Source organism: Anomaloglossus baeobatrachus, chromosome 4 (assembly GCF_048569485.1).
Source record: "Anomaloglossus baeobatrachus isolate aAnoBae1 chromosome 4, aAnoBae1.hap1, whole genome shotgun sequence".
Classification (NCBI taxonomy): Eukaryota; Metazoa; Chordata; class Amphibia; order Anura; family Aromobatidae; genus Anomaloglossus; species Anomaloglossus baeobatrachus.
The window spans coordinates 108,921,380-108,946,309 of record NC_134356.1 but is presented as its reverse complement, the minus strand read 5'-3'; the positions used below and the strand labels follow the sequence as shown (position 1 = coordinate 108,946,309).

General features: G+C 43.0%; 2 protein-coding genes across 3 annotated transcripts in view; one reads left to right on the top strand and one right to left on the bottom strand.

The window, feature by feature from the left end:
- Positions 1-8,373, bottom strand: part of KCNMB1 (potassium calcium-activated channel subfamily M regulatory beta subunit 1) — a 132,803-nt gene extending 124,430 nt beyond the window's left edge. For both annotated transcript variants that reach the window (XM_075344502.1, XM_075344501.1), the window contains exon 1: positions 8,243-8,373. The gene's annotated coding sequence lies outside the window, so the exon portion shown is untranslated. The remainder of the gene's footprint in view (positions 1-8,242) is intronic.
- KCNIP1 (potassium voltage-gated channel interacting protein 1) overlaps positions 1-24,930 on the top strand; it is a 916,677-nt gene that overhangs the window by 329,717 nt on the left and 562,030 nt on the right. The window lies entirely within an intron of this gene.

Here is a 24,930-nt window from a genome sequence, read left to right as displayed (position 1 = left end):
TTGGGTCAAGGGATCTACCGGAAGAAAATGGGAATGGAGTGTGACGGATCCTGGTACAGGATCTATGAGGACACGGAATGAAGTGAGGGCCTTAGGCAGGAGATCTTTAAGTATCAGAAAGCTTACAGCTCAGTCTGGCCATATTGGCAATATCCCTTTAAGAGGGAGAAAATGGAAAACACCTAGAGAAGAAAATTACTTTCATGGAGTGTAATGTGATGCTAGTATGGGTTATAGAGAAACAGGTGGGACTTGTGGAGACTGGAACTGGTGAAGTAGAGGAAATAAAAAGAATGTGCTTAATAATGCTCTGTGATAATGAATATGCTGTCCTATGTACATAGTTGTCTTCAATCTTTTGTTCAGTAAAACTACATTTTTAAGAAACTGGTGTTCTCCCTCAATGAACTGTGTAACATCTGGTCCTGACCAGTGGAAGCCATCGGCAATATGTGGCAGGTCAACTCAGTATCAACATCACCCACATCTAGCCAGAACCCCCAGACCTCACCCCTGACTACCACCCCATGTCATGCTATACTAGTACTGATGAGAAGAGGGAGAAATTAATTTCTCCATCTTCTCCATTGTCTGTGTTGGTGTATTCTGGACTGCAGTCAGATGACATCCGAGTGCAGTTTGATCATTTGCACTCACATATACAGTAGACCTGAATGGGTGTGTTTCGCTTGCTATACGCTGCCAATCACAGCATGCAGCGATTATTTTCTCATGACGAATAGGCATGATAAAAAACCTCTGGTCAGCAGGACTTCATAGGCTAACAAGGGGCCATTTGCTATCCAACAAAACATCAGATAACACTCAGATATGTTAAACACTACCCTTATTCCCAAAAATCATGATTCAAACAAAAGTTTCTATGGAGCCACTTTAGACTTCATTTGGTCTTTGTTCGAGTGGTGTCTGATTATTTAAGGTATCTTTTTAGTGCACATGTGTGAATGACCACAAAAGCAAGTACACCTAAGAAGATGGATACCATCGGAAGAGATGGCAAACGGAAACCAAAGTGTCTCCACCTGCCTGGTTATAGTGAGTGGTTCCATCTGGAGTTTCACTAGAAACACATTTTTGTGGAATTTACATGGAAATCCCATATGATGCCTCAGATTTGATCTGGCAATCTCCATCTTCGAATGTGAGACTATCATCATTTTATAGACAATGATCCTGGCTAGCTCATATATAAATTTGACTTGCCACTTTTTAGCATATGATTAGTTTTGCAGGTTCTCGTCATGTCACTACATTATTACTGTGTTGCTCCTAAAAATCTTAATTAAACTTTTTAGTAATTGTTTAGTACTTGGTAAATCCACTTTTGGCTTTCATTACTGCCTGAATCCTGGGCATGCTCTAGATTAGATTCAAGCATGTTTCTTCTGAAATCTTATCCTAGGTCTCTTCTTCACATTCCCAATGTTGGTGCATACTGGTCGACTCACCTGGTTATGTGTACAATTGTTTTCTTCTCTATCTACAAGTATTCGATTGAGTTGAAGTTTGGGAACTTTGGGGGCCAATCCAACACCTCTATTTCATTGTCTTTGAACCATTTCTTCACCAATCGTGACATATGCTTTGGGTCATTATCCTGCTGGAACAGTGTATCATTATTTTCATACCCATAGTGCTAAGTTGTGTGAAGTAACTTGTCTTGTATGACACTCACAAATAGCTTGGCATTGAGACCAATGCAACACCATTGGCTATGAAACACTAAACTTGACAGTTCCTTTAATTTCTCAATCCATTAGCCCCTTTTCCTTGTTTCTTCCAGATCCATTTGAACACGACAGAGCCTAGTCTATTGACTTCCGTCTAACTGCTTTAAATCACCTGTTGGTAATCATTTACTGTCCACTTTTCGTACCTTTTTGCAAACTCGAGCCGACGTTTCTTATGACAATATCAAAGTTTAGGCTACTTCACCATTTTTCTGGCCACCAGTCCAAACTTTTGTAATGTGCATCACACAGTGCTTGCATGGACGTCTGTGATCTCACAACGGCAAAGCATACAAGTCATGCCACTGCTATGTTTGTCCCACCAGAACTGATAGACCTTGTGACGAGCTGAATTTTTTACTCCAATATTTTGCCTGGACGTCCTTCTCTTGGCTTTGGAATGGATGAACGTACTTAATTTTGTATTCTTCCAAATGCAATGGCATTCATATGAAGCTGGATGATGCTGTTTCTATTTTCTTGGGAAATCTTCTTCATGGCTGCTCCTTGATTCGAATCAGTGACCATTCACTTGTGAATCAATCTAATAAAAAAAAAAATGGTTTAAAAGAACTGAAGTCCTCAGTGGTTGATACCTTTTAATGGCATAAAAAGGTATCAACCACTGAGGACTTCAGTTCTTTTAAACCATTTTTTTTTATCTCTACTGGCTAACACGGTACAAAGATATATTTTACCTGTATCAATCTAATAAGACACCGAGCTGTTAAAAATGTGAGGACAGGTTGTAATTTTTTGTGTACAGAGAAAAAAAAAGATTTTTCTACCACTAGGAGGAAAACAGTAATAATGCAGTGACATGACAAGAATCTGCATAACTAATCATATGCTAAAGAGTTGCAAGTCAATAATGTATGAGATATTCAAGATGATTGTCTACTAGATGATAGTCTCAAAAAGTGAGAAATTGCTGTTAATTTTCTAACCCTTCTAATATTCCAACAAAATAAAATGATGCTTGAAAGATGATGCATATGTAAAGTAGACATATGGGAAATATTATTTATTAATTATTTTGTACACAATGACTAGCTAATTTAAGGATTTAAAAATTGAAGATTTGAAAATTGCTACATTTTTGCCAAAATTCTGATATTTTCACAAATAAACGCAAAAAGCATAAACTTAAATTTACCACTAACATAAACTTCAATATGAAGCAAAAAACAGAATCAGAATCACTGGGATTCTTTGAAGCATTCCAGAGTTATTATCACATAAAGTTACACTGGTCAGTTTTCCAAAATTAACCCCTTAAGGGGGTTTTAAAACAGTAAAGAATAAATGAATAGTCAAAATCCCGCGGGTGACAGGTATTTAAGAGTTTAAAAAGGTTTTAAAAGACTCCTTGTAGCAGTCTTTTAAAAGTTTTTTTTTTACTTTTTTTCTTAGTCCCTATATGGGATATAACATTTTATTGCTCTGATCAATGATATAATGTATTGCAATCCACTAGCATTGCAATACATTATTGTAGTGCAGCGCTGACAGAAGCTTCTGGGATCATGCACCTGGCATGATTCTAAAGGCTTTTTGCACCCGGGTGACCCGGAGGTCATCATGACAACCTTGAGTCACCATTGCAACAATCGGCCCCTCAAAATTACATTGTGGTGGCACCGATCGGAGGGAAGAGGGAGTGCTATCCCTCTCCCAGGCAATTAAATGCTGCGATCGATATCAATCACAGCATTTAGGGAGTCTCCTGCTGTATAACCCGAAGTCCAAGAGGCGACTGCACTGAGCGCAGCTACTGTGCCCCCACGACACTGGGTCATGCCCCGTATAACCTTGGTCAGGAACGCACAGGCCATCAGAACATATGGGGTATGTCCAACATTGGGAAGAGGTTAAATAAATGATTTCAAAAAATTATGTTTGACCCTCTCTCTTTTTGATAACCAGTCAAGATAAAGCAGACAGCTGAGGACTTAAGCCCACATCATTTTTTTTACTTATTATTCCCTATCCACATTTGGTTGCAGGGCAATTATGCTGCTCTTACCCCTTTTTCTCTTCCACTTTGCAGCATTCTCACCCTTACTATAACCATATTACAGCCATATTACAGCTCCAAAGTTTGATTCTCCATTGACTTATATGGGGTCCGGAGTCACATTTGGGTCCAGGTCCCAAACATAGTGTTAACTAAAATCTGGCCTAACCCACCAAACCCAAAGTTTCAGGGGTCCGCTCATCCCTTGTAACCACCAGGGGAGTCTGGCAACTGCTCGCTAAAAGGTTATGCTGGAACGCTTAGTTGAGCTGAGTGCTCCTGTGTATGGATGAGTAGAGGAAGATGGCAATCATAAGAACTATTGCTCTATCTAATTGCCTTGTGATTAGTGAAAGGCTCAGGGCTTGTTTTTCTTTTACCATCTGAGACCATACAATTTAAATGTGTTTGTTCCTTTTGGCAGCGTTGGGTTAATGTCAGTTTTGCTTTGCCTTCTGCAAGCTCATTATCCTGGCACAGATGTTTACTCTGATGACCACTTCCAGCCTTGAAAAATACCCTTTACTTCCTGCAGCGGATGCCAGTTATTCAGTTTATTCTGGAGCTTGACCTGCAGCGGTGTGGAGGTGGTTGCTGCTGTTGTCTGCTGTTGTTGTCATCTGCTGTTGCTGTCGTTTGCTGCTGCTGTTGTCTGCTGCTGTGTTGTGTTGTGTGGAGGTACCCATTGTAGTTACTTTCCCCTTTTACTTTGTACACCTTTAGTAGTTCTATGGTGTGGATCGGTGTGAGAGTGTTTCTGTCGTTACTCCTTGTCTGTTGTCTTTTGTTGGTGGAGTGTTGGGGGCTTTTTCTTAGTCTGTCCTCTTAGGTGGTGGGTGTGGAGGGGACATTATCATCAAAGCCAGGACAGAAGATAGGGTGAGGCTGGGGGCTCAGACGTTGCTACATTCAAGTGTACGTCTGGGTTGAGAGAATGCCTAGGGAAACCCCGTAGCTTGAGGGTAGGTGCAGAGGGCCTCCATCCTGTTACTCTCCCTACTGGTCACAACATGTGTGACACCAATATATAAGGAGCTTATGCTTGCTCTGTCTAGGAATTAGACAGTAATAATAAATATTTCCAAAATTGTGTAATACACACAATTAATAAGGTGAAAGTTATGAAGACAGGTTTTTTTTATGCATATAGCACCAGCATTCTGGCACATTTAAGAAGCAGACCAGCATATATCACATCCCAACAACATAACAGTTTCTATCTTGTACTCATGGCTGGTATACATTCCTCAATCAAAATGTATTTGCTTCTTCATTAATAAAATAAACAACTGTATTACAATTCCCAATCCTCTGATGATGTGAACAGTTTTATTCAGTAGCTTTTAATCCATGTAACTAATGAAAACTTGCATGCTCCCAGGAAAAACTACACCTTGATATAGAGTAAAAATAAATGCTGATACATGTCAAAAGTCATTGTTTCATTATATGTGGCAGTTTATGCATGGAACATAGTGTGATTAAATCCTAATGTTTACTTCTGATAATAAGTGCAGGGTGGCTGTATGCACGGGCTCCCTTTACTTTCTTACTTTCTTTGGGTGCATTAATAGCTATGTTTGGGTCCAGATTTGTGTAATTCACACCATTAACCAAAGCAAAACATGAAAATACACACACACATATATATATATATATATACATATTTATATATATAGATATATAGATATAAAGATATATATATATATATATATATATATATATATATATATATATATATATAGATGTCTATATATATATACATATATATACAGTTAGGTCCAGAAATATTTGGACAGTGACACAATTTTTGCGAGTTGGCCTCTGCATGCCACCACATTGGATTTGAAATGAAACCTCTACAACAGAATTCAAGTGCAGATTGTAACGTTTAATTTGAAGGTTTGAACAAAAATATCTGATAGAAATTGTAGGAATTGTACACATTTCTTTACAAACACTCCACATTTTAGGAGGTCAAAAGTAATTGGACAAATAAACCAAACCCAAACAAAATATTTTTATTTTCAATAGTTTGTTGCGAATCCTTTGGAGGCAATCACTGCCTTAAGTCTGGAACCCATGGACATCACCAAACGCTGGGTTTCCTCCTTCTTAATGCTTTGCCAGGCCTTTACAGCCGCAGCCTTCAGATCTTGCTTGTTTGTGGGACTTTCCGTCTTAAGTCTGGATTTGAGCAAGTGAAATGCATGCTCAATTGGGTTAAGATCTGGTGATTGACTTGGCCATTGCAGAATGTTCCACTTTTTTGCACTCATGAACTTTGGCTGTATGCTTGGGGTCATTGTCCATCTGTACTATGAAGCGCCGTCCGATCAACTTTGCGGCATTTGGCTGAATCTGGGCTGAAAGTATATCCCTGTACACTTCAGAATTCATCCGGCTACTCTTGTCTGCTGTTATGTCATCAATAAACACAAGTGACCCAGTGCCATTGAAAGCCATGCATGCCCATGCCATCACGTTGCCTCCACCATGTTTTACAGAGGATGTGGTGTGCCTTGGATCATGTGCCGTTCCCTTTCTTCTCCAAACTTTTTTCTTCCCATCATTCTGGTACAGGTTGATCTTTGTCTCATCTGTCCATAGAATACTTTTCCAGAACTGAGCTGGCTTCATGAGGTGTTTTTCAGCAAATTTAACTCTGGCCTGTCTATTTTTGGAATTGATGAATGGTTTGCATCTAGATGTGAACCCTTTGTATTTACTTTCATGGAGTCTTCTCTTTACTGTTGACTTAGAGACAGATACACCTACTTCACTGAGAGTGTTCTGGACTTCAGTTGATGTTGTGAATGGGTTCTTCTTCACCAAAGAAAGTATGCGGCCATCATCCACCACTGTTGTCATCCGTGGACGCCCAGGCCTTTTTGAGTTCCCAAGCTCACCAGTCAATTCCTTTTTTCTCAGAATGTACCCGACTGTTGATTTTGCTACTCCAAGCATGTCTGCTATCTCTCTGATTGATTTTTTCTTTTTTTTCAGCCTCAGGATGTTCTGCTTCACCTCAATTGAGAGTTCCTTAGACCGCATGTTGTCTGGTCACAGCAACAGCTTCCAAATGCAAAACCCCACACCTGTAATCAACCCCAGACCTTTTAACTACTTCATTGATTACAGGTTAACGAGGGAGACGCCTTCAGAGTTAATTGCAGCCCTTAGAGTCCCTTGTCCAATTACTTTCGATCCCTTGAAAAAGAGGAGGCTATGCATTACAGAGCTATGATTCCTAAACCCTTTCTCCGATTTGGATGTGAAAACTCTCATATTGCAGCTGGGAGCGTGCACTTTCAGCCCATATTATATATATAATTGTATTTCTGAACATGTTTTTGTAAACAGCTAAAATAACAAAACTTGTGTCACTGTCCAAATATTTCTGGCCCTGACTGTATATATATATATATATATATATATATATATATATATATATTTATTTATATAGCTATATGTATATATATAGATATATAGATATATATATATATAGAGATGTCTATATTTATATATATATATATATTTTGTATATATATATATATATATAGATATATATATATATATATTTATATATATATATATACACACACATATGTATATACATACTGTATACATATACTGGATATGTATATATATATGTATGTATACATATACATACATATATATACATATATATATACTGTGTATATATATATTTCATCTTGTATTATTATCTTCAGTATTGTTGCTGTTTTCTCTCTCTCTGAAATGTGTGTGTATATATATATAAAAATATAAAATATATATACATATATATTTATATATTATATGTATATAAGCTAATGCAAGCCAGGGTGTAACTTGCAGTAGCTTGATAAATATATTTGCAACTTTATATTTCTATTTATCTATGTAGACAATGTCAGTGTTGGCAATTCTATTTTTTTTCACTGTTATTATTATTGTTTAATTTTGTAAAGCAGCTCGCATCTAAGTGATATTTTGATCCCTACAATAAAATGTTTACACCCCGGTGACGCACCGTAGGACTGTTCGGGGAAATATTTAAATAACATCTTGCAATGAATCCATTTGTAGGATTACCGTCAGTAAATAACATGTGTCATATTTATACACTGCACTTCGTAAATACATTACAAATTATTCTATAGTTATTCTATTGTTATTGCAGAGATTGTTTATTAGGCATTTATAACTCTAAAATACTAATTTTTTTTCTACATCTACAAAAGTGGATTTTTTTTCTAGCAGAAAGTAACTAGATGTTAACTGTATTGTTGTCAATTACCTAATTATATAGTATCATGGTCCTGTATAATATGATAGGAAACAAGTAAATATATAAAGAATATACATGCAATAATAATGTAACACTTAAAAATGATTTTAGAAAACACATCACTTTTTAATACTTAAACATCTTATTATTGGAAAGTATTTCTCAATAAATAATACTTACAATATTCTGTTGTTTCCGAAACTTTTGCTCACTTTTCCGCATTCAAGTAAAGACAAAGTGAAAAAGTGTCCAGTAAAAGAACAGATCTCCGTACGCAGGATGGCTATTCTTGGCTGGTTTCACTCTGCTTCCATTAATCACAACAATTAAACTCATCTTTTGGCCATAAATGGTAAGGTATGAATCTCTCTTACGCCTCAACCACAGCTTCCAAGAATTAATGCTAAGCAGCTAATCTGCCATTAAAGAAGAAAAAAGCATTTAAATACTAAAATGCAGAAAATATATGGTATCCGGTGCACTTACCGAACAACATAAGTATCAACTGATTCTTATTAATTGCAATATATATGGTTTAAGAAGCAGTAGGTAGAGTTTCTTACTAATTTCTTGTGTCACTAATTTTGTAACAAAGTTTTCATAAACACTTCTGCATTTTGGACATTTCAAAGCTCTGTAGATGTCACTCTCCCTTGTAAACTGTTAACACTTTGCTATTTGTTAGTGCTCCCATACCAGGGGATGAAGCCAAGGCTGGGCTGAGAAAATGTTCAAGTCTTGATGATATCGAGGAAAGTTGTGTATCCATGATAAGATGTATGGAAATAAAGTGCAGAGGAAGGTGGACAAAGTAAGGTGTGCTGATAATTAGATGGAGACACCACTGACTGCTGCTATTAGAACAGGTGTTGACAAGCGGTAAGGTCTCCCAAGACGTACGCTGTCGCCTGCAGTGTTGATTTCACTGGTAACTGAGCTGCCGTTGATGCCAGCAAGTAGAAGTGGAACAACGTAGATCACATCACAGCAGTTTTCTATCTTGTACACATAGCTGCTATACACTCATCTACCAAGATTTATTTGCTTGTTCATCAATAAAATATACAACTGTATTGCATTTCTCAATCCCGTTTCAATGTGAACAGTTTTAGTCTGCAGTTTCCCTTCCTAAGGTGTACTTACATAATCTCGGATAGGACTACATCTTTAAATATGGTTAAAAAAATATGTATATGTTGAAAGATTTTTCAACCTTTTGATTTAACATAGTGTGATGATACATACAGTACATACACAATGCTTCAGTACACTGCAACTAATGAATACATAAACTCCACTATGGTTGTAAACATCAAAAACGTGAGGTACTTAGCTAATTTATTTTTTTTTATGAAGAAGTGCAAAAGCCACCAGAGTTCAGCACTTTTAGCCACCTATTTTTCCAAAACAATGTTTCAGTTATGGGCTACATTTGTGCTCAAATGTTTATATACCACAGCAGATTTTTTGCTTTCTTGGCCGTTTTTAAAAGAATACGAATGATAACACAAAATCTTTTTTTCCACTCATGGTTAGTGGTTGGGTGAAGCCATTTATTGTCAAACTACTGTGTTTTCTCTTTTTAACTCATAATGATAACCAAAAACATCCAAATGACCCTGATCGAAAGTTCATATACCCCATAATACCCATCTAACATCAATGACAGTTTGAAGTCTTTTGTGGTAGTTGTGGATGAGGCTCTTTATTTTCTCAGGTAGTAAAGCTGCCCATTCTTCTTGGCAAAAATCCTCCAGTTCCTGTAAATTCCTGGGCTTTCTTGCATGAACTGCTCGCTTGAGTTCTCCCCAGAATGGCTCAATGATATTGAGGTCAGGAGACTGAGATAGCCACTCTAGAACCTTCCCTTTGTTCTGCTGTAGCCAACGACAGGGTGACTTGGCCTTGTGTTTTGGATCATTGTCATGTTGGAACGTTTAAGTAGGTCCCATGAGCAGCTTCCGGGCTGATGAGGGAAAATTTGCCTACAGTATTTGCTGATAACCTACTGCATTTATATTCTTTGATCAAGTTTCCTGTGCCTTTGTAACTCACACATCCCCACATCATCAGTGATCCACCGCCGAGCTTTACAGTAGGAATAGTGTTCCTTTCATCATAGGCCTTGCTGACACCTCTCCAAATGTAATGTTTATTGTTGTGGCCAAAGAGTTTGATTTTGGTCTCATCACTCCATATTAACTTGTTCCAGAAGTTTGGAGACTTGTCTCTGTCCTGTTTGTTGTATTGTAGGTGAGATACTTTGTGGCAATTGCACAGTAATGGCTTTCTTCTGGCGACTCGACCATGGAGCTCATTTTTCTTCAAGGGCCTCCTTATTGTGCATCTTGAAATAGCCACACTGCTAGTTTTAAGTGAGTCCTCTACTTCAGCTGATGTTATTTATGGGATTTTCTTTGCATCCCGAACAATTTTCCTGGTAGTTGTGGCCGAAATTTTTGTTGTTCTACCTGATCAAGGTTTGTTTTTTACAAAGCTACTGATTTTCCATTTGTTAATCACAGTTTGAACACTGCTGACTGGCAATATCAATTCATTTGATATCTTTTTGTATCCCTTTCCTATTTTATACAGTTCAACTATCTTCTCCCATATATCCGTTGACAACTCTAAATTCACAATCTAAAAATGTCAGTTACTGGATGAAAGATGCAATAGTCTGTCTGGAACCCAGAAACCAACTCAGCTTTTATGCACACATTGATTACAAGAAAACAGGTCACAGGGGAGGATGTTACCTTTATTAGCCATTCAAACCCATTTGTGTCAACTACTATGTATGTTACCAGGCCAAAATCACCAGGGTATGTGAATTTTTGATCAGAGTCATTTGGATGTTTTTGGTTGTCATTATGACTTAAAAAGAACAATGGACAATAAACGGCTTCACCCAACCACTAACCATGAGCGGAAAAAAAAAGATTTTGTGTTATCATTCATATTCTCTGAAAAAAGGCCAAGAAAGCAAAAAATCTGGCAGAGTATGTAAATTTTTGAGCACAACTGTATACCTCGTTTTCTTTCACTCCCCATTTAAGTGAAGTCTGGTTTGACACTAGGAGAGGTAGGATATAAGTAATAGCAACCATCCATAATTAGGTACACCATGATGTGGTTAGATGGCTTTTGCATTCTTGGATAAAAGAACACTAAGTACCTTACCATTTTAATGTTTACAGAAATATTGGAGTTCATGTATTTATTAATTACTGTGTGCTGCCACTCTGTGTATGTATATGTCTGTATATTGGCCACATAACATTTTTGAGCACCTGTACATTAATTCAATACTAAAAGTGTGAGGGCCCTATTATTTTATGCCATGGTATGAATAGGGCCTAATATACCCACAAAGAACAATCCAGAAAGCAATCAGAAGCCTGTGAAGGAAAAAAACAGAAGCACTGTGGAGAAGAAGAAAAGGAAACTTGTGGTTGTGGGTGATTCTCTACTGAGAGGAAAAGAAGCCTCTTTCTGTTGACCAGACATCACCTCACAACAATTGTGCTGTCTTCCAGGTGCCCAAATCAAAGATACGTTTGATACGGTATCAAGACTCTTTAGTGCTTCATATGACTATGCATTCCCACTAATATATGTAGGAACAAATGACACAGCAAAAAAGGACCTGTAAACTATATGCAGAGACTTTAAAGATGTAGGCTGGAAAGTGAAAAAAGTGGGGGCGCAGGTCATCTTCTCATCCATCCACTCAGTTGATGGACATGGAACAACTAACTTGAATGAATTGAAATATCTTGGTCCAGATAAAATACATCCTAGCAGAGGAAATTGCAGAACCAGTAGACAGAATCTTTGAACATTCCTGGAGAGCAGGAGAAGTCCCAGAAGATTGGAAAAGGGTCCCTAAAATCAAAACAGTAAAGAAGATGGAGCCAGAAAATTACAGTCCAGTGAGCTTTACTTCTATGCCAGGTAAGATCTTTCAACAAATAATTAAATAGCATGTATGTAATTCCTTGGAAAAAAATACAGTAATTAACCAGAGCCAGCATGGGTTTTTAGCAAACATATCATGCCAGACAAATCAAAATTCCTTCTATGATGGAGTCATTGACCGGGTGGATCAGGGAACTGCAGTAGACATAGTATATCACAACCATATTGAAAAATTTACTACTCAAAGAGTGGTAATAATTAATTTCACATTCAATTGGAAGACTGTTTCAAGTGGGGTACCACAAGGCTCTGTCTTGGCCTCGGTGTTGTTCAACATTTTTAGAAATGATCTACCATGTTTTTCCAGAAATAAGACTTCCACCAAAAATAAGTCCTAGTAGGGATTTTCAGCATTTTTGTAACAAGGCTTAAATATAAGCCCTACCCCGCAAATAAGCTCTAGTCGCGGATCAATAATAAAGTGTCCATGCAGCTAAAAAAGCTAAATAGTACTGCAGGACACTTCATTATAGATAGCAGACACCCCGCAATCATACTCACCAAACGTCGAGCGGGAGGACCTGCGGTGGATTGCACACCCGCCCACATCAGATCGCACACACTCACCGCATCCAGCAATACCGTGTTCTTCTGGCCGGAAGAATCCTGAGACACAGTGCGGTGGAGTGCAAGGACCTGAGGCTGTGAAAGGAATACTTACAGGACCTGCAATGCGTAACTTCCTCCCATCTTTTTCTGTGGCCAGAGGCATTCTGTACCACCGAATGTGTTGAGTGAGTGAGGGTGTGTGTGTTCTATCTGATGTGTGATTGGGTGAGCGATCTGATGTGTGATTGGGTGAGTGATCTGATTGGTGATTGTGTGTGTGATCTGGTGTGTGTGCGTGATCTTTTCTATGTGAGTGTGTTGGCCAGAAGCAGGGGAGGTAGCATGGAGCATACCTGCTGGGGGGCCCTGAAAGGACCTGGGAGCCATGTAGACATCCGAGCTCTGGTAAGTATGAGTCTGCTTTTTGGAGGGGTAAACTTTCCCCAACCATTAGCCCAAGCGCTTTTTTGGTGGCAAAAAAAGTATGACAGTGTCTATTTTTATGAAAACACAGTAGATTTGGGAACTGTAGGTAAACTAATCCAATTCTAATTTGTAGGTGATGCAATGCTAGGAGGAATAGATAACACTAAAGAAGACAGAGAAAGTATTCAGAATGATCCAGATAAGCTGAGACAATGGGCAGTGGCTAATAGAATGGTATTTAACATTAAGAAATGCAAAATTGTACATGTGGGCACAAAAAATGAAAATAAAATCTACAGAATAGGAGGAATAGAACTAAGCAACAGCAACTGTGAAAAGTACTTGAGTATACAAAACATCACAGGTTGCACATAAGTCAACAGTGTGATGCAGTAGCAGAAAAAACAAACACAGTTCTGGAACATATTAAGAAAAACATAAAGTCACAATAAGTAATTTTCCCCTTCTACTCCTTTTTGGCCAGACCTCAACTGGAACACTGTCCAATTCTGGGCACCACATTTAAAAAAAGACATCAACAAACAGGAGAAAGTTCAGAGAAAAGCTAACAGGATGGTGAGTGGACTATAAACTATGTCTTACAAGGAATGGCTAAAGGATGTGGGAATATTTAGCTTGCCAAAAAAGATGTTAAGAGGAGACTTAATTGCTACAAGTGCCTGAAGGGATGTCACCATGTAGAGGGAATATCCTTATTCTCATTTGCACATGGATTATGAGAATCAATGGAATTAACTGAAAGGGAATAGATACACATTAGATATGAGAAAAAACGTTTTGTCAATGAGGGTGATCAATGAGTGGAACAGGCTACCACAAGAGGTGGTGAGTTCTACTTCAATGGAAGTCTTCAAACAGAGGCTGGACAGATGCAGGATTCACTAAATCATTTCCAGATGTCTGAGATGATTTAGTGAATCCTGCATTGATCAAGGTGTTGGACCTGATGACTCTAGAGGTCCCTTCCAACTTTAACATTCTATGCTTCTATTAAGATCTATCAGTTCTGAACTTCTGACATAGCAAACACAGCAGTGGAGTTGGCTCATAATAATGAGATCACAGATGTCCATGCAAGTGTAGCACCCACGGGGCAAGGGGTTAAACATACTCATCGCCGGGCTGGTGATGTCAAGTCTGGGATGTCACGGGTGGCCCTGCCCAGCTTCATAGCCCCGAGGTGTACAAAAATAGGGGATGAGGATGGATGGGATGATGGGGGTAGTTGTCTCGTGACGCCACCTGCGGTATATGGCCAGGGATTAGCCGCCTTTGCGGTCGTTGTCCTCTGGGGTGGATGGTGTCGTAGCTAGGATAGTTCAGTTTCCCGCAGGTGAAGCTAGGCCCCAGGGAGGATGATGGAGGTACCAGTGGCCGTTGGCGCCTAAGCGCGGGGGGGCCACACTGGCAATAAGAGGCTTAGTCAGCTGCTGCGGTTCCAGGTCTTTACTCACAGTTCAACTGCTGACCTCAGAGTACCAGTCTCTGCCATTATGGGCCCCAGCCGATCCCGGATCCTTTGGAGGTCAGAACCGGTATGGTAGTCTGTGGGCCCTTCCTTTTTGCACTTTTAGATGGATCCCCGTGGCCTGAAGCTGCTTGGGGACCCCAGTTCTTGTAGTGTTAGCTCCCATCCCGTGTGCAGGTGACGCAAGCCCGTGATTGGGCCTGACGTTGATCACGACTCTGGACCCTATGTGCTACTGTGCTCCAGGATCTTGTGGGGGCCAGAGGGACATACAATTTCCCTGTCCTACAGATTCTGGTGATCCAATGTGAAGTCTGTTCCACCCTAGGCCGCTGCACCCTGAATTGCGCCGGTCCCGAGGAAGCAATGAAGCTCTCCCCTTGGCGACCATATTAACTCCTGCGTCCCACAGGAGCTACCAAAAAACCCGTCCGATACTGTCCTCTTCTGCTGGAGACCCTAACTGTTGTGTCAGCTCCTAACTCCCCCTGCTGGCCGCTCCTCCCCTGGTTCCCTGTCACTATTGGGAGGCAGCCCCACATGTTTAGTGACTACATTAAGACTCGACCCTAGCCCGGTCCCCAATGGGGAGGGCAACCTGACTGTATGTATCTTTGTGTCTTGTGGAACCGGTACCGACCTCCTCTGGACCCAGGATGAGCACCGCACCTTAAGTGACGTGCAGTACCCTGTGGCGACTGAGGCCTCAGGGGTGCCACATTCCCCACAGCAAATGGCAGCACTCCCGGCTGCAACCAAACAAAGTTAGTACACCGCAATTTTTAGTATGCGCATAAACAATTGAAAAATCTTCCCTTTATGGGAGGCATTATCACATCAAATGTTGAAAACGTTTTCTTAACTCCGTACGGTTCAAGGTTTCAACATGGTCAACAAAGCATTGTCAATCACAGGTTATTAGCAGCAAGAAATCATCAGCATTATAAAACTTGTTCAAAAATCAGACATATAAAACATTCCTAGTAAGACATGGTAAAAGGATGTAAAACGATGGAATCCTTTTGTGTCACCCATTGGTTCACTGCTCCCGGTCAACAGGCATCCTCTTTAGCATTGCAGAATCACAAGTCACCCTAATTCTGGTAGGGTGCACAACTGGTGAAACTATTTACAGTACAGTTCCGACCACTCACAGTCCCGCAGCCCAGTTGTCCATCATAATCAACTCAACTGCACAGTGAACACAAGCAAAGAAAACAAAATACCGTTTTACTGGGGTTAAGGGAACTCCTGACTGGCCGGTCTCATGGAGCTTTCCCCCAAGGTCTGGGTATACTTGTCCTGCATTCCCAGTGGACAACATTCTTGGCGGGAAACGGGAACTGCTTCTGGTCGTACCTCTGTGGGTTCTTGTGCTGGAGCAGCTGTCTCCGGGCGGCACAGTCCCACATCCAGAGCACACCGTCCCCGCTCTCCCTTGTGTCAAGTGTATACCCCTCTGTCCCCTGGATACAGGTTCCGTCTCGCATGACCCTTACAGAGGTGGGACTCCACATCTCGGCGGGACACAAAGATCTCCTTGGCCTGTCCCTCCTCTGAGATGAAGCCCCACCCCCACTCCAAGTCAAATTGGGTGACGATGCCAATCCGTAGTGGTCCCCGAGCCGATGGGCAGGTCCTCAGGAGCCGCTGTTTGCCAGCCATGTTATGGGCCTCCACCTCCGCATTCGGGTCTGGCGCCGCTGATCCTCAGTGGCCAGCTGGGTGATGGTGGCCTGACAGACAGCCCACAGGTTGTCCCCTCATCGCTTGGTATGGCGGTGTGGACCATGGTCTAGACCATGTAGAAGGCGCTTGTACGCCGAAACGTGTAGTCCAAGCAGGCTACCACTCCTAATCTCTTTCCTTCACCGCCCAGAAGTGTGGTTCCAATTTTATGAAAGTTTTTCAAAATAAAGATTTGCAAATGCAAAATTTTTTTTAATATATATCTGCATCCTCAAATTTGTCCGCTGGAGTTATAAAGTTTTTTCAAACATGAATATAAATCCTTAAAGTCTGCAAGGAGTCCACAGCAAACCAACAGATCCGAGGGCACCTCCCGGTATTCTGACGCCAGGGAAAATATGGCAACGGTCCTTATAGGAGTGAACAGCAAAACACAATCCCACGTGGCCACTGATCTCCAGGCTGTAACAGTTCATTTGATACATGAAAAGATTGTAGACGTCCTGGCTCTATTCTGTATACCAAGTTGTGGATTGGAGGAGTCCCATGCTGAGAAGAAAAAATAACCTCCCACCATAAGCAGTACAAAGGAGGGACAGACTATTACACCATGAGCACAGGCGGGGGAGGGACACGTTGTTACACCTGGTTCCAGGTCAGAGGCTGCCAGGTTAAGGACTGCTGGATCCTTCACCGCCAGTGTACGGTTGGCTAAAACGTCAGCTGTCTGGGGGTCGGCGGCCAGGTCTTCGGCTGCCTGGGGGTCAGCGGCCAGGTCTTCAGCTGCCTGGCGGTCAGACCACAGAGTGAAGGCAAAAGGTCCAACAAGTGCTAAGCATCTCTGGGAACTCCTTCTAGACTGTTGGAAGACCATTTCCGGTGACTACCTCTTGAAGGTCATCAAGAGAATGCCAAGAGTGTGCAAAGCAGTAATCAAAGCAAAAGATGGCTACTTTGAAGAACCTAGAATATAAGACATATTTTATGTTGTTTCACACTTTTTTGTTATGTATTTCATTCCACATGTGTTAATTCATAGTTTTGATGCCTTCAATGTGAATCTAAAGAAAACTCTTTGAATGAGAAGGTGTGTCCAAACTTTTGGTCTGTACTGTATGTTGTTACTGGGAACTTAATCTCCACTGAAGCTTCTCTCTAGGAAAATGACATTCAGATATTTACACTGACAAGGCCATTGATTATAATTACTGATGAGCGGACTCAAACTTTAAAAGTTCGGATCCACGCAGGTTCAAAAGTACCTGTGGTCCAATTATGGGCCTGGAGTTCTCACTGATCTTCGGGTACCTATGTTGATCTGGTAACTAGCGTAATTAAAAAAGTAAACGAAAAATCAAGAGAAAAAGGGAAAATCAAGCGGCACTTTATACTTAACAATCTTCGGCGTCGCTGTAATACTACTTCCGGGGTGCCCATACTATGTCTGGGGCCACTCATTACCCACATACATATGCATTGCTTTCCACGCCCGGTCCCCACGTCTGTGATTGGTTGCGGTCAGACAGCGCCCCCACACTGTATGACAATGTGTCTGACTCTTTAAAATCACACACCCTGTCTGTGTATGTACAGTTAGGTCCAGAAATATTTGGACAGTGACACAAGTTTTGTTATTTTAGCTGTTTACAAAAACATGTTCAGAAATACAATTATATATATAATATGGGCTGAAAGTGCACACTCCCAGCTGCAAAATGAGAGTTTTCACATCCAAATCGGAGAAAGGGTTTAGGAATCATAGCTCTGTAATGCATAGCCTCCTCTTTTTCAAGGGACCAAAAGTAATTGGACAAGGGACTCTAAGGGCTGCAATTAACTCTGAAGGCGTCTCCCTCGTTAACCTGTAATCAATGAAGTAGTTAAAAGATCTGGGGTTGATTACAGGTGTGTGGTTTTGCATTTGGAAGCTGTTGCTGTGACCAGACAACATGCGGTCTAAGGAACTCTCAATTGAGGTGAAGCAGAACATCCTGAGGCTGAAAAAAAAGAAAAAAATCCATCAGAGAGATAGCAGACATGCTTGGAGTAGCAAAATCAACAGTCGGGTACATTCTGAGAAAAAAGGAATTGACTGGTGTTACGGTTGCTGCGAGCACTGGAGACTATGTCCAGATTTCTTGCTACTGCACATGTGCGAGCGCTGGAGACTAAGTCCAGATTTCTTGCTACTGCACATGTGCGAGCGCTGGAGACTAAGTCCAGATTTCTTGCTACTGCACATGTGCGAGCGCTGGAGACTAAGTCCAGATTTCTTGCTACTGCACATGTGCGAGCGCCGGAGACTAAGTCCAATCTTGGAGCCATTGCACATGTGCGGGTGACATCATCGCTGACACGAGGTCACATGTCTCTGACACCTTCTATGCCGATTGGTCGCTGGTCATGTGCTTGTGACGTCTTGCTCGGTAATAGGCCAGCATGACGTCACTCCTGTCGTTCTGGAAGCGGATTGGCTCTGGTGTCCTCCATCTTGGATGAGGCACAGAGTCTATATAAGACCCTGACACACGCCGCATGGTGCTCAGTCCTCTTGGTTCATGCATATGAGTAGACGCTCTGTGCGCGTTCCTCTAGGCATTCCTCTGTCTATGCTAGGTGAGCGCTACCGGCAGGGTAGCGTTCTTATACCTTACAGCTTCGGCTGCTGTCCGTATCCTTACCTCTTAGGGGAGCGGACATAGGCAGGTGCCTGAGGCACATGGTCTGGCTGGGCCTTGTGATTCTACTCGTAGGTGGACGTTGCCGCTAGGGTAACGTTCCTTATACTGCGTCTGGCAGTTGTTCGTATCCTCGCACACTAGGGGAGCGAACAGAGGTAGGAGCTTTGTGCGGCTTACGCTGCTGTTCGTCTCTTTTGCACCACTAGAAGAGCGGACCTAGGCAGGTGCCATATCTAGTGGTTCGTGTCCTCACACACTAGTGGAGCGAACGCAGGTAGGAGCTTTGTGCGGCTTACGCTGCTGTTCGTCTCTTTTGCACCACTAGAAGAGCGGACCTAGGTAGGTGCCATTTCGCACACATTGCCTTTGTCTCTGTGATTGTTAACAGAGATCATTCCACACACCCTCCAAGTAAGGGAGGAATTGCTTTACTTACTTATTATATCCTTCTGTGCGTTAACAGAGGTATTGCACTCTGCCATAGTCTGCAGCAAAGTCTTTGCACGGTGGACCCTGACTGTCTGATACTCCTTTCGGTTATTATCAGACAGCCCCCCGTAACATTAGGACTGAGCCAAGGGTCTGGCAGTTATGGCAGAATATCAGCAGTTACACCGTTACATACAAGTACTTGAGTCACGGCTCAAGAGTATAGAGGATAAACCTCAGACCATGGTGACATCTGCACATGATCCTCGACTTGCTCTGCCAAACAGATATTCTGGCGATGCCAGATCATGTCGTGGTTTCATTAGTCAGTGTCAGATACACCTAGAGGTCAACTCTTCTCGCTTCTCTACGGAGAGGTCCAGAGTAGGCTTTATCATCTCATTACTTCAGGACAAAGCCTTAGAATGGGCGACTCCCCTATGGGAGCGCTCTGATGTGGTTACTCTGAGACATCAAGACTTTCTTGATGCTCTTAAGGCGGTATTCATGGGTCCGCAGGTTACCCATGATGCGGCCCTGAGACTGTTAGATCTATCTCAGGGTTCGTTATCCACTAGTTCTTATGCCATTGCTTTTAGAACTCTGGTGGCAGAACTAGATTGGCCAGAGAAGGTGTTGATTCCTATCTTCTGGAGAGGGTTGGCAGGCTATGTCAAGGATGCCCTTGCTACTCGTGAGGTCCCTGCTTCTCTGGAGGACTTGATCACAGTAGCAACGAGGATCGATGTACGCCATAAGGAACGTAGACTCGAGGTCTCTTCCTCACGCCCTAAGCATCGGGCTATTCCAGTTGTTGAGGGTCCACTACCATCTTCCTCAGCATCTGAAACATCTCCCACTCCTATGGAGTTAGGTCATACGTTCTCCAGACTACGCAAGTCTGGTCCTCCTATATGTTACGTATGTCGTCAGGCTGGGCACTATGCCAACAAGTGTCCTAGTCGTCAGGGAAACTCCCTGGCCTAGTAACCATTAGAGGGGGGTTACTAGAGACGTCTTCTGCACCCTCTAAGTGTTGTATCCCAGGTCAGCTCTCGTTATCTGAGAATACATGGCCTATTATGGCTTTTGTGGATTCCGGAGCTGACGGGATTTTTGTGTCCTCAGGATTTGTAAAGGGACACAATATTCCCTCTATCATGTTAGAGGCGCCTATTCCTGTCCGTGTTGTTAATGGAACTATGTTGTCTGACTCCATTACATTGAGGACAGTTCCCTTGCGCCTTTCCCTGTCTCAGGGTCACATAGAGGAGATTTCTTTTCTTGTTTTGCCTGAGGGTATAGACGACGTCCTTCTGGGTCTTCCATGGCTTCGGACTCATGCTCCTCACATTGACTGGGAGTCTGACAGCATTATTAGTTGGGGTTCGAAATGTCAGTCCCGATGTCTTCCCTTACCACCTAAGGTCGTTGCGGTTGCATCAACTGATCTCTCTCCCATACCTACACCCTATTTGGATTTCGCTGACGTGTTCTCCAAACAGGGTGCTGAGGTTCTTCCACCCCATAGGCCGTATGACTGTGCCATAGACCTTATCCCAGGTTCGGTTCCACCTAAAGGCAGGGTTTACCCCCTGTCGATACCTGAGTCGGAGGCCATGTCGACCTATATAAGAGAGAGCTTAGAGAAGGGGTTCATTCGTAAGTCTGTCTCTCCCGCGGGAGCTGGGTTTTTCTTTGTTCGGAAGAAAGAGGGTGATTTGCGTCCCTGCATAGATTACAGGGGTCTCAACGCAATCACAATAAAGAACAAATACCCATTACCTTTAATTTCGGAGCTCTTTGACAGACTGAGAGGAGCTCAAGTTTTTACGAAGTTGGATCTGCGGGGTGCGTATAACTTGGTACGAATTCGAAAGGGTGACGAATGGAAGACCGCTTTTAACACCCGAGACGGTCACTATGAATACCTCGTCATGCCTTTTGGGTTATGTAATGCACCCGCAGTATTTCAGGACTTCGTAAATGATGTGTTCAGGGATTTACTGTTATCCTCAGTAGTGGTGTATCTGGACGACATCCTGATTTTTTCTCCTGATCTGGAGACTCATCGTCAGGATGTCGTTCGTGTCCTTTCCCGTTTAAGGGAGCACTCATTGTTTGCTAAACTCGAGAAATGTGTATTCGAGCAGTCCTCATTGCCTTTTTTGGGTTACATTATCTCACAAGAGGGTCTGGCTATGGATCCTGCGAAGCTCTCTGCTGTCCTGCAATGGTCCGAACCTCATTCCTTGAAGGCGGTGCAACGCTTCTTAGGATTTATAAATTATTACAGGCAGTTCATACCCCATTTTTCTACTTTGGTGGCCCCTTTGGTGGCCTTGACTAAGAAAGGTGCTAATCCCAAAGCCTGGTCTACTGAGACATCTCAGGCTTTTAAGGCAGTAAAAAGACACTTTTCAACTGCTCCCGTTCTTCAAAGACCCGATGAGAGTAAGCCCTTCCTCTTAGAGGTTGATGCCTCTTCAGTGGGTGCTGGTGCGGTCTTGTATCAAAAGAACGGTGCAGGTAGAAAAAGGCCGTGTTTCTTCTTTGCTAAAACCTTTTCACCGGCAGAGAGAAACTATACCATTGGGGATAGGGAACTGCTCGCCTTGAGATTAGCCTTGGAGGAGTGGCGTCACTTGCTGGAAGGAGCGAAACATCCTTTCCAGGTCTATACAGACCATAAGAATCTGACGTACTTACAAACTGCTCAGCGTCTGAATCCTCGCCAAGCCCGCTGGTCCTTGTTTTTCTCCCGCTTTCACTTCTCCATCAACTATTTGTCTGGGAGTAAGAATAACAAGGCAGACGCCCTGTCTCGCTCTATGCTTTCTACCCAGGAAGAGATTGACGAACCTCGTCTTATCCTTCCCTCCAGGGTTTTTCATACGCTCTCCCCTGTGACGTTAGACCAAATCCCACCGGGCAAGACATTTGTTCCGCCTGATCGACAGAATGATATACTGTCATGGGCCCACACCTCAAAGGTGGGTGGGCATTTTGGTATTAGGCGGACACGAGAGTTACTGGAGAGGTGGTATTGGTGGCCACACTTAGCCAGCCACGTCAAGAGATATGTCGGTTCCTGCTACTCGTGTGCTCGCAACCGTTCATTACGGCAGAGACCGGCTGGGCTCTTGCATCCTTTACCAGTGCCAGATAGACCATGGGAGGTGGTAGGCATGGACTTTGTGGGTGATCTTCCATGTTCACAGGGACATAGATTTGTGTGGGTCATTACGGACCATTTCTCCCGGATGGTTCATCTCGTACCGTTATCGAGAATCCCATCTTCCAGGGTACTAGCCAAACTATTCCTCAAGCATGTCTTTAGGCTTCACGGGATGCCAGATCGTATCATTTGTGATAGAGGCCCGCAATTTACTTCCCGTTTCTGGCGAGATCTTTGTAGCCTTCTGCAAATTGAGTTGAATCTCTCTTCGGCATACCATCCGGAGACTAATGGTTTGGTTGAACGTACCAATCAATCTATGATTATATACCTTCGACACTTTGTTGCTGAGAACCACGATAACTGGTCCTCCCTCCTACCCTGGGCAGAATTTGCCCTTAACAATTCGCTGGCTGAGGCCACTGGGCAGACACCGTTCGTACTCAATAATGGGCAACACCCTAGGGTACCGGTACCGTTTCCCGCTGCTGCACCTCCTCCTCTTGTGGCCGACTGGGCAACTAATGCCAGAGAGGTTTGGGATCGGACTCAAGAGTCGATCCAAGCAGCTAAGGACCGTATGAAGACGGTGTCCGATCGGTTTCGTCGCCCGGCTCCTGTCTTTTCTCCAGGGGACTTTGTGTGGCTCTCTGCAAAACACGTGAGACTTAGAGTGAGCTCTGTCAAATTTGCTCCTCGCTTCCTGGGTCCTTATGAGGTTCTTCGACAGGTAAATCCTGTAGTCTATCAATTGAAGTTACCTGTCCATCTTAGGATTCATGACAAATTCCATGTCTCATTGCTAAAGCCGGCTATTTTACCTCACGCTCGTGAAGTGCACTCTCCTGCCTCTGATTCCTCTCGCTCTAGCTATGAGGTACGAGCCATAGTTGGTTCTAAGATGGTTAGAGGGCGCAGGTTCTTCTTGATAGATTGGGAGGGCTATGGCCCGGAACATCGCTCTTGGGAGCCTGAGGAGGCTGTCCATGCTCCCGACTTAGTTGCCGATTATCTGCGTCGCCGGGAGGGGGGCCCTTGAGGGGGAGGTACTGTTACGGTTGCTGCGAGCACTGGAGACTATGTCCAGATTTCTTGCTACTGCACATGTGCGAGCGCTGGAGACTAAGTCCAGATTTCTTGCTACTGCACATGTGCGAGCGCTGGAGACTAAGTCCAGATTTCTTGCTACTGCACATGTGCGAGCGCTGGAGACTAAGTCCAGATTTCTTGCTACTGCACATGTGCGAGCGCCGGAGACTAAGTCCAATCTTGGAGCCATTGCACATGTGCGGTTGACATCAACGCTGACACGAGGTCACATGTCTCTGACACCTTCTATGCCGATTGGTCGCTGGTCATGTGCTTGTGACGTCTTGCTCGGTAATAGGCCAGCATGACGTCACTCCTGTCGTTCTGGAAGCGGATTGGCTCTGGTGTCCTCCATCTTGGATGAGGCACAGAGTCTATATAAGACCCTGACACACGCCGCATGGTGCTCAGTCCTCTTGGTTCATGCATATGAGTAGACGCTCTGTGCGCGTTCCTCTAGGCATTCCTCTGTCTATGCTAGGTGAGCGCTACCGGCAGGGTAGCGTTCTTATACCTTACAGCTTCGGCTGCTGTCCGTATCCTTACCTCTTAGGGGAGCGGACATAGGCAGGTGCCTGAGGCACATGGTCTGGCTGGGCCTTGTGATTCTACTCGTAGGTGGACGTTGCCGCTAGGGTAACGTTCCTTATACTGCGTCTGGCAGTTGTTCGTATCCTCGCACACTAGGGGAGCGAACAGAGGTAGGAGCTTTGTGCGGCTTACGCTGCTGTTCGTCTCTTTTGCACCACTAGAAGAGCGGACCTAGGCAGGTGCCATATCTAGTGGTTCGTGTCCTCACACACTAGTGGAGCGAACGCAGGTAGGAGCTTTGTGCGGCTTACGCTGCTGTTCGTCTCTTTTGCACCACTAGAAGAGCGGACCTAGGTAGGTGCCATTTCGCACACATTGCCTTTGTCTCTGTGATTGTTAACAGAGATCATTCCACACACCCTCCAAGTAAGGGAGGAATTGCTTTACTTACTTATTATATCCTTCTGTGCGTTAACAGAGGTATTGCACTCTGCCATAGTCTGCAGCAAAGTCTTTGCACGGTGGACCCTGACTGTCTGATACTCCTTTCGGTTATTATCAGACAGCCCCCCGTAACAACTGGTGAGCTTGGGAACTCAAAAAGGCCTGGGCGTCCACGGATGACAACAGTGGTGGATGATCGCCGCATACTTTCTTTGGTGAAGAAGAACCCGTTCACAACATCAACTGAAGTCCAGAACACTCTCAGTGAAGTAGGTGTATCTGTCTCTAAGTCAACAGTAAAGAGAAGACTCCATGAAAGTAAATACAAAGGGTTCACATCTAGATGCAAACCATTCATCAATTCCAAAAATAGACAGGCCAG